Source organism: Rhipicephalus microplus, unplaced genomic scaffold, assembly GCF_043290135.1.
Source record: "Rhipicephalus microplus isolate Deutch F79 unplaced genomic scaffold, USDA_Rmic scaffold_115, whole genome shotgun sequence".
Taxonomy (NCBI): Eukaryota; Metazoa; Arthropoda; class Arachnida; order Ixodida; family Ixodidae; genus Rhipicephalus; species Rhipicephalus microplus.
Genome location: NW_027464687.1, coordinates 313,084 through 325,000, shown reverse-complemented (window position 1 = coordinate 325,000; position 11,917 = coordinate 313,084). Strand labels below are relative to the sequence as shown.

Below are 11,917 nucleotides of genomic sequence, written 5' to 3'. Positions count from 1 at the left end.
GCAGACGCGGTTTTTGCGCCGCCCCGGCTGACGCGGTTTTTGCCGCCCCGGCTGACGCAGTTCGGACTTAGCACTTTTCGGCTGTGCCTGGCTGGCGGCCCACTCACTCGATCGCCATGTCTGTTTGCCACAGTTTTCCCGGTGGTGCCGCACCCGGGCTCGCCCCGGCTGACGCAGTTTTCGCGCCGCCCCGGCTGACGCGGTTTCGTGCCGCCCCGGCAGACGCGGTTTTCGCGCCGCCCCGGCTGACGCGGTTTCGTGCCGCCCCGGCAGACGCAGTTCGGACTTAGCACTTTTCGGCTGTGCCTGGCTGGCGGCCCACTCACTCGATCGCCATGTCTGTTTGCCACAGTTTTCCCGGTGGTGCCGCACCCGGGCTCGCCCCGGCTGACGCAGTTTTCGCGCCGCCCCGGCTGACGCGGTTTCGTGCCGCCCCGGCAGACGCGGTTTTCGCGCCGCCCCGGCTGACGCGGTTTCGTGCCGCCCCGGCAGACGCAGTTCGGACTTAGCACTTTTCGGCTGTGCCTGGCTGGCGGCCCACTCACTCAATCGCCATGTCTGTTTGCCACAGTTTTCCCGGTGGTGCCGCACCCGGGCTCGCCCCGGCTGACGCAGTTTTCGCGCCGCCCCGGCTGACGCGGTTTCGTGCCGCCCCGGCAGACGCGGTTTTCGCGCCGCCCCGGCTGACGCGGTTTCGTGCCGCCCCGGCAGACGCAGTTCGGACTTAACACTTTTCGGCTGTGCCTGGCTGGCGGCCCACTCACTCGATCGCCATGTCTGTTTGCCACAGTTTTCCCGGTGGTGCCGCACCCGGGCTCGCCCCGGCAGACGCGTTTTTTTTTTCTTTCGCCCCGGCTGACGCAGTTTTCGCGCCGCCCCGGCTGACGCGGTTTCGTGCCGCCCCGGCAGACGCGGTTTTTTGCGCCGCCCCGGCTGACGCGGTTTTTGCCGCCCCGGCTGACGCAGTTCGGACTTAGCACTTTTCGGCTGTGCCTGGCTGGCGGCCCACTCACTCGATCGCCATGTCTGTTTGCCACAGTTTTCCCGGTGGTGCCGCACCCGGGCTCGCCCCGGCTGACGCAGTTTTCGCGCCGCCCCGGCTGACGCGGTTTCGTGCCGCCCCGGCAGACGCGGTTTTCGCGCCGCCCCGGCTGACGCGGTTTCGTGCCGCCCCGGCAGACGCAGTTCGGACTTAGCACTTTTCGGCTGTGCCTGGCTGGCGGCCCACTCACTCGATCGCCATGTCTGTTTGCCACAGTTTTCCCGGTGGTGCCGCACCCGGGCTCGCCCCGGCTGACGCAGTTTTCGCGCCGCCCCGGCTGACGCGGTTTCGTGCCGCCCCGGCAGACGCGGTTTTCGCGCCGCCCCGGCTGACGCGGTTTCGTGCCGCCCCGGCAGACGCAGTTCGGACTTAGCACTTTTCGGCTGTGCCTGGCTGGCGGCCCACTCACTCGATCGCCATGTCTGTTTGCCACAGTTTTCCCGGTGGTGCCGCACCCGGGCTCGCCCCGGCAGACGCGTTTTTTTTTTCTTTCGCCCCGGCTGACGCAGTTTTCGCGCCGCCCCGGCTGACGCGGTTTCGTGCCGCCCCGGCAGACGCGGTTTTTTTGCGCCGCCCCGGCTGACGCGGTTTTTGCCGCCCCGGCTGACGCAGTTCGGACTTGGCACTTTTTGGCTGAGCCTGGCTGGTGGCCCACTCACTCGATCGCCATGTCTGTTAGCCACAGTTTTCCCGGTGGTGCCGCACCCGGGCTCGCCCCGGCTGACGCAGTTTTCGCGCCGCCCCGGCAGACGCGGTTTTCGCGCCGCCCCGGCTGACGCGGTTTTTGCCGCCCCGGCTGACGCAGTTCGGACTTGGCACTTTTTGGGCTGAGCCTGGCTGGCGGCCCACTCACTCGATCGCCATGTCTGTTTGCCACAGTCTTCCCGGTGGTGCCGCACCCGGGCTCGCCCCGGCAGACGCGTTTTTTTTTTCTTTCGCCCCGGCAGACGTGGTTCCCCCCCCCCCTTTTCGCTCGCCCCGGCTGACGAGGTTTTCGCGCCGCCCCGGCTGACGCAGTTTTCGCGCCGCCCCGGCTGACGCGGTTTCGTGCCGCCCCGGCTGACGCGGTTTTCGCGCCGCCCCGGCTGACGCGGTTTTTGCGTCGCCCCGGCTGACACGGTTCGGACTTTGCACTTTTCGGCTGTGCCTGGCTGGCGGCCCACTCACTCGATCGCCATGTCTGTTTGCCACAGTTTTCCCGGTGGTGCCGCACCCGGGCTCGCCCCGGCTGACGCAGTTTTCGCGCCGCCCCGGCTGACGCGGTTTCGTGCCGCCCCGGCAGACGCGGTTTTCGCGCCGCCCCGGCTGACGCGGTTTCGTGCCGCCCCGGCAGACGCAGTTCGGACTTAGCACTTTTCGGCTGTGCCTGGCTGGCGGCCCACTCACTCGATCGCCATGTCTGTTTGCCACAGTTTTCCCGGTGGTGCCGCACCCGGGCTCGCCCCGGCTGACGCAGTTTTCGCGCCGCCCCGGCTGACGCGGTTTCGTGCCGCCCCGGCAGACGCGGTTTTCGCGCCGCCCCGGCTGACGCGGTTTCGTGCCGCCCCGGCAGACGCAGTTCGGACTTAGCACTTTTCGGCTGTGCCTGGCTGGCGGCCCACTCACTCGATCGCCATGTCTGTTTGCCACAGTTTTCCCGGTGGTGCCGCACCCGGGCTCGCCCCGGCAGACGCGTTTTTTTTTTTTCTTTCGCCCCGGCTGACGCAGTTTTCGCGCCGCCCCGGCTGACGCGGTTTCGTGCCGCCCCGGCAGACGCGGTTTTTTGCGCCGCCCCGGCTGACGCGGTTTTTGCCGCCCCGGCTGACGCAGTTCGGACTTAGCACTTTTCGGCTGTGCCTGGCTGGCGGCCCACTCACTCGATCGCCATGTCTGTTTGCCACAGTTTTCCCGGTGGTGCCGCACCCGGGCTCGCCCCGGCTGACGCAGTTTTCGCGCCGCCCCGGCTGACGCGGTTTCGTGCCGCCCCGGCAGACGCGGTTTTCGCGCCGCCCCGGCTGACGCGGTTTCGTGCCGCCCCGGCAGACGCAGTTCGGACTTAGCACTTTTCGGCTGTGCCTGGCTGGCGGCCCACTCACTCGATCGCCATGTCTGTTTGCCACAGTTTTCCCGGTGGTGCCGCACCCGGGCTCGCCCCGGCTGACGCAGTTTTCGCGCCGCCCCGGCTGACGCGGTTTCGTGCCGCCCCGGCAGACGCGGTTTTCGCGCCGCCCCGGCTGACGCGGTTTCGTGCCGCCCCGGCAGACGCAGTTCGGACTTAGCACTTTTCGGCTGTGCCTGGCTGGCGGCCCACTCACTCGATCGCCATGTCTGTTTGCCACAGTTTTCCCGGTGGTGCCGCACCCGGGCTCGCCCCGGCAGACGCGTTTTTTTTTTCTTTCGCCCCGGCTGACGCAGTTTTCGCGCCGCCCCGGCTGACGCGGTTTCGTGCCGCCCCGGCAGACGCGGTTTTTTTGCGCTGCCCCGGCTGACGCGGTTTTTGCCGCCCCGGCTGACGCAGTTCGGACTTGGCACTTTTTGGCTGAGCCTGGCTGGTGGCCCACTCACTCGATCGCCATGTCTGTTAGCCACAGTTTTCCCGGTGGTGCCGCACCCGGGCTCGCCCCGGCTGACGCAGTTTTCGCGCCGCCCCGGCAGACGCGGTTTTCGCGCCGCCCCGGCTGACGCGGTTTTTGCCGCCCCGGCTGACGCAGTTCGGACTTGGCACTTTTTGGGCTGAGCCTGGCTGGCGGCCCACTCACTCGATCGCCATGTCTGTTTGCCACAGTCTTCCCGGTGGTGCCGCACCCGGGCTCGCCCCGGCAGACGCGTTTTTTTTTTCTTTCGCCCCGGCAGACGTGGTTCCCCCCCCCCCCTTTTCGCTCGCCCCGGCTGACGAGGTTTTCGCGCCGCCCCGGCTGACGCAGTTTTCGCGCCGCCCCGGCTGACGCGGTTTCGTGCCGCCCCGGCTGACGCGGTTTTCGCGCCGCCCCGGCTGACGCGGTTTTTGCGTCGCCCCGGCTGACACGGTTCGGACTTTGCACTTTTCGGCTGTGCCTGGCTGGCGGCCCACTCACTCGATCGCCATGTCTGTTTGCCACAGTTTTCCCGGTGGTGCCGCACCCGGGCTTGCCCCGGCAGACGCGTTTTTTTTTTTTCTTTTCGCCCCGGCTGACGCAGTTTTCGCCCCGCCCCGGCTGACGCGGTTTCGTGCCGCCCCGGCAGACGCGGTTTTTTGCGCCGCCCCGGCTGACGCGGTTTTTGCCGCCCCGGCTGACGCAGTTCGGACTTTGCACTTTTTGGCTGAGCCTGGCTGGCGGCCCACTCACTCGATCGCCATGTCTGTTTGCCACAGTTTTCCCGGTGGTGCCGCACCCGGGCTCGCCCCGGCAGACGCGTTTTTTTTTTTCCTTCGCCCCGGCAGACGTGGTTCCCCCCCCCCCTCCGTCTTTCTTTTTGTTTTTTTTTTCGCCGCGGCTGAAGTGGATTTTTCGGTGCCTCGACGCCCCGGTAGTCGCGGTTTTTCCGTTTCCGCACGGCCCCGGCTGACGCTGCTCGGTCACAGTCGCCTTTTGTGAGGATTGCAGACTTCTTGAGCGCGGGTGTTTTTTTTTGTTGTTGTTGTTGTTTTATTACGCATTCGCTCCAGCAGACGCTGTTTAGACTTTTTGTTTCCTCTTTTATCCTGCGACGAGGTGACGAGGTTTATTCGGTGCCCCGCCGCCCCGGCTGAAGTGATTTTTCCTGTCCCGTGCCGCCCCGGCTGACGCGGTTGGGACTTCGCGTTTGTTCGGCCGCCACGGGTTTTGGCGCACTCGCTCGGTTGCTTGTTGTTGCCACTTGTTGCGAACCCAGGTTTCTTGAGCGAGCGCGGGCGTTTTTTCTTCCTTTCTTTCTTTGTTCTATGTGTTAGCGAATCGGCCTTTAATATCACACGAGGACTCACAACCAACAATTTTCAGTTTGAAGTGTAAAAAATCTGCAGGTGTTGACGTAACTGACTTGCCCCGTACCCTTGAGTACATCCATGAAGTTCTCGTAGTACTACTAAATCGCATTATTCCAAGTGGAGAAATTCCCATAAACTTGCAAACCTCTACACGAAAATCGGTGCGCGTGATAAAGTTGAAAATTATCGTCCGATATCAAATGTGCCTTCTATAACACAAATTCTAGGAAAAAAAAAAAAAAAACACTTGTTCGCCGTTTTCTGCGCCGTGACTGGCAGCACTCCGGCGAAGCGAAACGGGGTCGATTCGAGCACGATATCGGCGTCTTTCGACGTGCTCGCCGGCGACCGTCGCACGAGTACGTCGCACGAGCGCGTCTGCCGGGGCGCCGTTTGCGAAGCCGACGCAAAAGTGGGAACCGCCGCTCGGATGATCGCCGCTTTCGGCAGAGTGAGTGTTGGCACTCCGGGGAAGCGAAACAGCGTGAATGCGCCCACGAAATCGGCGTATTTTGAAGTGCCCGCCGGCGACCGTCGCACGAGTACGGTAAACCGCGTCAGCCGGGGCGTAGTTCGGGACGCCGACGAAAAAGTGGGAAGCGCAACTCGGATCTTCGCCGTTTTTGCAGGAGTGAGTGGCGGCCCTCCTGCGAGACCAAGAAGCATCGATTCGTGCACGAATTCGGCGCCTTTCGACGTGATCGCCGGCGACCGTCGCTCGAGTAGGGCAAACCGCGTCTGCCGGGGCGGGCTTCGGGACGCCGATGCGAAAGTGGGAAACGCTGCTCGGATGTTCGCCGTTTTTGGCCGAGTGAGTGCTGGCACTCGGGCGAAGCCAAACGGGGCCGATTACGGCACGATATCGGCGTCTTTCGACGTGCCCGGCGGCGACCGTCGCACGAGTACGGTAAACCGCGTCAGCCCGGGCGGAGTTCGGGACGCCGATGCGAAAGTGGAGAACGCCGCTCGGATCTTCGCCGTTTTTGGAGGAGTGAGTGGCGGCACTCCGGAGAAGCCAAGGAGCGCCAATTAGCGCACGATATCGGCGTCTTTCGACGCGCTCGCCGGCGACCGTCGAACGAGTAGGGCAAACCGCGTCTGCCGGGGCGGGGTTTACGACGCCGACGCAAAAGTGGGAACCGCCGCTCGGATGTTGGCCGTTTTTGGCAGAGTGAGTGCTGGCACACCGGCGACGCGAAAGAGCGCGAAAGCGCCCACGAAAGTGGCGTATTTGGACGTGCTTGACGGCGACCGCTGCAGGAGTACGAAAAACCACGTCAGCCGGGGCGAGCGACCCACGGCGGTCTGGGTGCTTATCGCTGCTATTATAGGGGCACCCCGGCAGACGCAGAAAAAAAAAATTTTTTTTTCGACCTTCTTTTTTGCTGGTCGAGCTCGGGTAACCCAGGTCGCAATGGGAGCCGCGCACGAAAGCGGCGTCGCGAGACGCGTTCGCGGTCGCTAGTCGCACGAGCTCGGCAACCGCGTCAGCCGGCGCGGAGTTCGGGATGCCGACGGCTAAGTGGGTACCGCTGCTCGGATGTTCGCCGTTTTTGGCCGAGTGAGTGCTGGCACTCCGGCGAAGCGAAACGGGGCCGATTCGGGCACGATATCGGCGTATTTCGACGTGCTCGCCGGCGACCGTCGCACGAGTACGGCAAAGCGCGTCTGCCGGGGCGAGGTTTGCGATGCCGACGAAAAAGTGGGAAGCGCCGCTCGGATCTTCGCCGTTTTTGCAGGAGTGAGTGGCGGCCCTCCTGCGAGACCAAGAAGCATCGACTCGCGCACGATATCGGTGTCTTTCGACGTGCCCGCCGGCCACCGCCGCACGAGTACGGCAAACCGCGTATGCCGGGGCGGGGTTGGCGACGCCGACGCAAAAGTGGGAACCGCCACTAGGATGTTCGCCGTTTTTGGCAGAGTGAGTGCTGGCACACCGGCGACGCGAAAGAGCGCGAAAGCGCCCACGAAAGTGGCGTATTTGGACGTGCTTGACGGCGACCGCTGCAGGAGTACGAAAAACCACGTCAGCCGGGGCGAGCGACCCACGGCGGTCTGGGTGCTTATCGCTGCTATTATAGGGGCACCCCGGCAGACGCAGAAAAAAAAAATTTTTTTTCGACCTTCTTTTTTGCTGGTCGAGCTCGGGTAACCCAGGTCGCAATGGGAGCCGCGCACGAAAGCGGCGTCGCGAGACGCGTTCGCGGTCGCTAGTCGCACGAGCTCGGCAACCGCGTCAGCCGGCGCGGAGTTCGGGATGCCGACGGCTAAGTGGGTACCGCTGCTCGGATGTTCGCCGTTTTTGGCCGAGTGAGTGCTGGCACTCCGGCGAAGCGAAACGGGGCCGATTCGGGCACGATATCGGCGTATTTCGACGTGCTCGCCGGCGACCGTCGCACGAGTACGGCAAAGCGCGTCTGCCGGGGCGAGGTTTGCGATGCCGACGAAAAAGTGGGAAGCGCCGCTCGGATCTTCGCCGTTTTTGCAGGAGTGAGTGGCGGCCCTCCTGCGAGACCAAGAAGCATCGACTCGCGCACGATATCGGTGTCTTTCGACGTGCCCGCCGGCCACCGCCGCACGAGTACGGCAAACCGCGTATGCCGGGGCGGGGTTGGCGACGCCGACGCAAAAGTGGGAACCGCCACTAGGATGTTCGCCGTTTTTGGCAGAGTGAGTGCTGGCACTCCGGCGAAGCGAAAGAGCGCGAATGCGCCCACGAAAGTGGCGTGTTTGGACGTGCTTGACGACGACCACCGCAGGAAAACGAAAAACCACGTCAGCCGGGGCGAGCGACCCATGGCGGTCTGGGTGCTTATCGCTGCTATTATAGGGGCACCCCGGCAGACGCAAAAAAAAAAAAATTTTTTTTCGACATTCTTTCTTGCTCGTCGACCTCGGGTGACCCAGGTCGCAGTGGGAGCCGCGCACGAAAGCGGCGTCGCGAGACGGCTTCGCGGTCGCTAGTCGCACGAGCTCGGCAACCGCGTCTGCCGGGGCGGAGTTCGGGACGCCGACGGCTAAGTGGGAACCGCCGCTCGGATGTTCGCCGTTTGTGGCCGAGTGAGTGCTGGCACTCCGGCGAAGCCAAACGGGGCCGATTCCGGCACGATATCGGCGTCTTTCTACGTGCTCGCCGGCGACCGTCGCACGAGTACGGCAAAGTGCGTCTGCCGGGGCGGGGTTTGCGACGCGTACGCAATAGTGAGAACCGTCGCTCGGATGTTCGTCGTCTTTCGCCGAGCCAGTGCTGGCACTCCGGCGAAGCCGAACGGAGCCGATTCGGGCACGATATCGGCGTCTTTCCACGTGCTCGCCGGCGACCGTCGCACGAGTACGGTAAACCGCGTCAGCCGGGGCGGAGTTCGGGACGCCGATGCGAAAGTGGGAAGCGCCGCTCGGATCTTCGCCGTTTTTGGAGGAGTCAGTGGCGGCACTCCGGTGAAGCCAAGGTGCGCCAATTCGCGCACGATATCGGCGTCTTTCGACGTGCCCGCCGGCCACCGTCGCACGAGTACGGCAAACCTCGTCTGCCGGGGCGGGGTTTGCGACGCCGACGCAAAAGTGGGAACCGCCGCTCGGATGTTCGCCGTTTTTGGCAGAGTGAGTGCTGGCACTCCGGCGAAGCGAAAGAGCGTGAATGCGCCCACGAAAGTAGCGTATTTGGACGTGCTTGACGGCGACCGCCGCAGGAGTACGAAAAACCACGTCAGCCGGGGCGAGCGACCCACGGCGGTCTGGGTGCTTATCGCTGCTATTATAGGGGCACCCCGGCAGACGCAGAAAGAAAAAAAAAAAAAATGGGGACATGGCGTGCGTCACCGTGCGGCTTCGCAGCGTTGCCGAAGTCGCCGAGCCCTTCGACTGAGCCGAACGGCGGACAGGGAACGTTGGTCGGCCGTTCTAACCTGTCGGTGCCACGCCGAGACGTCGTTAAGGAAAACCGCGTCGTGGGCCTCTACGACGCCGTCGAGTCGTTGTACGTTTGGTGTCCAGCGTGTCGGCGGCGAGTAGCGGACACGTCGTTCACGACTTCGGTCTTTCGCAGTCGACGCGAACTTGCGGAGAGTCGTGGTGCCTCACGTTTTCGGCAGAAACCGCGGCGGAATTTTCCCGTGCGTGCGCGCACGACCTCGGTGCTGTGCCGTCAGCGTAGTGTTGCACAAACTCGTGGCCTACCCAAGGTGCGGTACGTTTGCGGCCGTATCCTCGGTGGGAATTTCGTGAGTAGGGTCGCAAATTCTACGACCTCGGCGGGTTTGAGAGCGACGTAGACTTGTGGCACGCTCAACGTGCCACACGTTTCGGGGCACACCCGCGGTGAAATTTTCTCGAGTACGCTCGTATTAGTGCCCAAGGAGGTCTGGGTACTTATCGCTGCTATTATGTGGGGGTTCTCGTGAGCGGCGTACGCGAAAGCGACCGGGTGTCTGATATGCGGCGGGCTTCGGCCTCGTCAAGCGTGTCCTCGGGTCTGCTCCAGGGGAATCCACGGCAGTCGTCTGCAGCCTCATCCGCTTGATGCGTTAGGGGCTGGTTGTCGGACGGTGCCGTTTTACCACGATATCGAGGTGTGTTCCGTGTCGTCCTCGGGCGATTCAGATGCGAAAGCGCCGAAGACGCGGGCGTGACCCGTCGTCTGGCGGCTTTGCAGTCTCGGCTCCGTTGCTTGTTCCGGCCGGTCCACCGACAGTGCAGCGGGCTTGGGCAACCCGCACGGCGCGACCGAGTCGATGCAACGAAAAAGAGCGAGCATGAACGTGCTTCTTGCCGCACGGCTCCCACTCGTCTTTCGGGAAGGTTGTGCCGTAGCGAGCTCGAACGCCGTCATCTCGGAGTGCAAAATAAGCGTGTTGGGGCGCCTGAAGGTGGCCTCCGCCGCACACAGACTGCGTCCGGCCCGCCGAAGGCGAGGACGGACGCGCAGTCGAACGATTACCTGGTTGATCCTGCCAGTAATCATATGCTTGTCTCAAAGATTAAGCCATGCATGTCTAAGTACATGCCGAAATAAGGCGAAACCGCGAATGGCTCATTAAATCAGTTATGGTTCCTTAGATCGTTTCTTCCTACTTGGATAACTGTGGCAATTCTAGAGCTAATACATGCAGTGAGCCTGGAGCCCTTTGGGTAACGGGTGCTTTTATTAGACCAAGATCGATCGGGTTTCGGCCCGTATTGTGTGGTGACTCTGGATAACTTTGTGCTGATCGCATGGCCACGAGCCGGCGACGTTTCTTTCAAGTGTCTGCCTTATCAACTTTCGATGGTAGGTTACTTGCTTACCATGGTTGTTACGGGTAACGGAGAATCAGGGTTCGATTCCGGAGAGGGAGCCTGAGAAACGGCTACCACATCCAAGGAAGGCAGCAGGCGCGCAAATTACCCACTCCCGGCACGGGGAGGTAGTGACGAAAAATAACAATACGGGACTCTTTTGAGGCCCCGTAATTGAAATGAGTACACTCTAAATCCTTTAACGAGGATCAATTGGAGGGCAAGTCTGGTGCCAGCAGCCGCGGTAATTCCAGCTCCAATAGCGTATACTAAAGCTGCTGCGGTTAAAAAGCTCGTAGTTGGATCTCAGTTCCAGACGAGTAGTGCATCTACCCGATGCGACGGCTCGGACTGAACATCATGCCGGTTCTTTCTTGGTGCACTTCATTGTGTGCCTCGAGATGGCCGGTGCTTTTACTTTGAAAAAATTAGAGTGCTCAACGCAGGCGAGTCGCCTGAATAAACTTGCATGGAATAATAGAACAAGACCTCGTTTCTGTTCTGTTGGTTTTTGGAATACGAGGTAATGATTAAGAGGGACGGACGGGGGCATTCGTATTGCGGCGCTAGAGGTGAAATTCTTGGACCGTCGCAAGACGAACTACTGCGAAAGCATTTGCCAAGAATGTTTTCATTGATCAAGAACGAAAGTCAGAGGTTCGAAGGCGATCAGATACCGCCCTAGTTCTGACCATAAACGATGCCAACCAGCGATCCGCCTGAGTTACTCAAATGACTCGGCGGGCAGCTTCCGGGAAACCAAAGTATTTGGGTTCCGGGGGAAGTATGGTTGCAAAGCTGAAACTTAAAGGAATTGACGGAAGGGCACCACCAGGAGTGGAGCCTGCGGCTTAATTTGACTCAACACGGGAAAACTTACCCGGCCCGGACACTGGGAGGATTGACAGATTGAGAGCTCTTTCTTGATTCGGTGGATGGTGGTGCATGGCCGTTCTTAGTTGGTGGAGCGATTTGTCTGGTTAATTCCGATAACGAACGAGACTCTAGCCTATTAAATAGGTGCGGGGTTCCCAGCACCTTACAACCTTCTTAGAGGGACAAGCGGCTCCTAGCCGCACGAAACAGAGCAATAACAGGTCTGTGATGCCCTTAGATGTCCGGGGCCGCACGCGCGCTACACTGAAGGAAGCAGCGTGTCTTTATCCCTGTCTGAAAAGACTGGGTAACCCGTGGAACTTCTTTCGTGATTGGGATAGGGGCTTGCAATTGTTCCCCTTGAACGAGGAATTCCCAGTAAGCGCGAGTCATAAGCTCGCGTTGATTACGTCCCTGCCCTTTGTACACACCGCCCGTCGCTACTACCGATTGAATGATTTAGTGAGGTCTTCGGACCGATGTCCGGCGCGGCCTTTCGGTTGCGCCGGTCTGTTGGAAAGATGACCAAACTTGATCATTTAGAGGAAGTAAAAGTCGTAACAAGGTTTCCGTAGGTGAACCTGCGGAAGGATCATTAACGGATTGTGAAGGGTGAGCGCCTCAGCTGCGTCTGCGCCCGACACTTTCTGCCGCTGACCCCGTTTGGACGCGGGGTCGGCTTTTCCCCACGGGGCTGCCTGAATGTGGAGCGGCACCCCGTGACAAATTGTTGCGCCCAGCGGACGCCAACACCGCGACCTTGGACGGTCGGCCAGGTGGCGGACGCGGGTACAAACGGC

General features: G+C 61.9%; 1 non-coding gene across 1 annotated transcript; it reads left to right on the top strand.

Annotated features, from left to right (window-relative positions):
• Positions 1-9,900: 9,900 nt before the first annotated feature.
• On the top strand, positions 9,901-11,715 carry LOC142790583 (small subunit ribosomal RNA). The gene has a single exon (XR_012889628.1). It is a non-coding gene; the product is annotated as a small subunit ribosomal RNA (ribosomal RNA).
• The last annotated feature ends 202 nt before the right edge of the window (positions 11,716-11,917 follow it).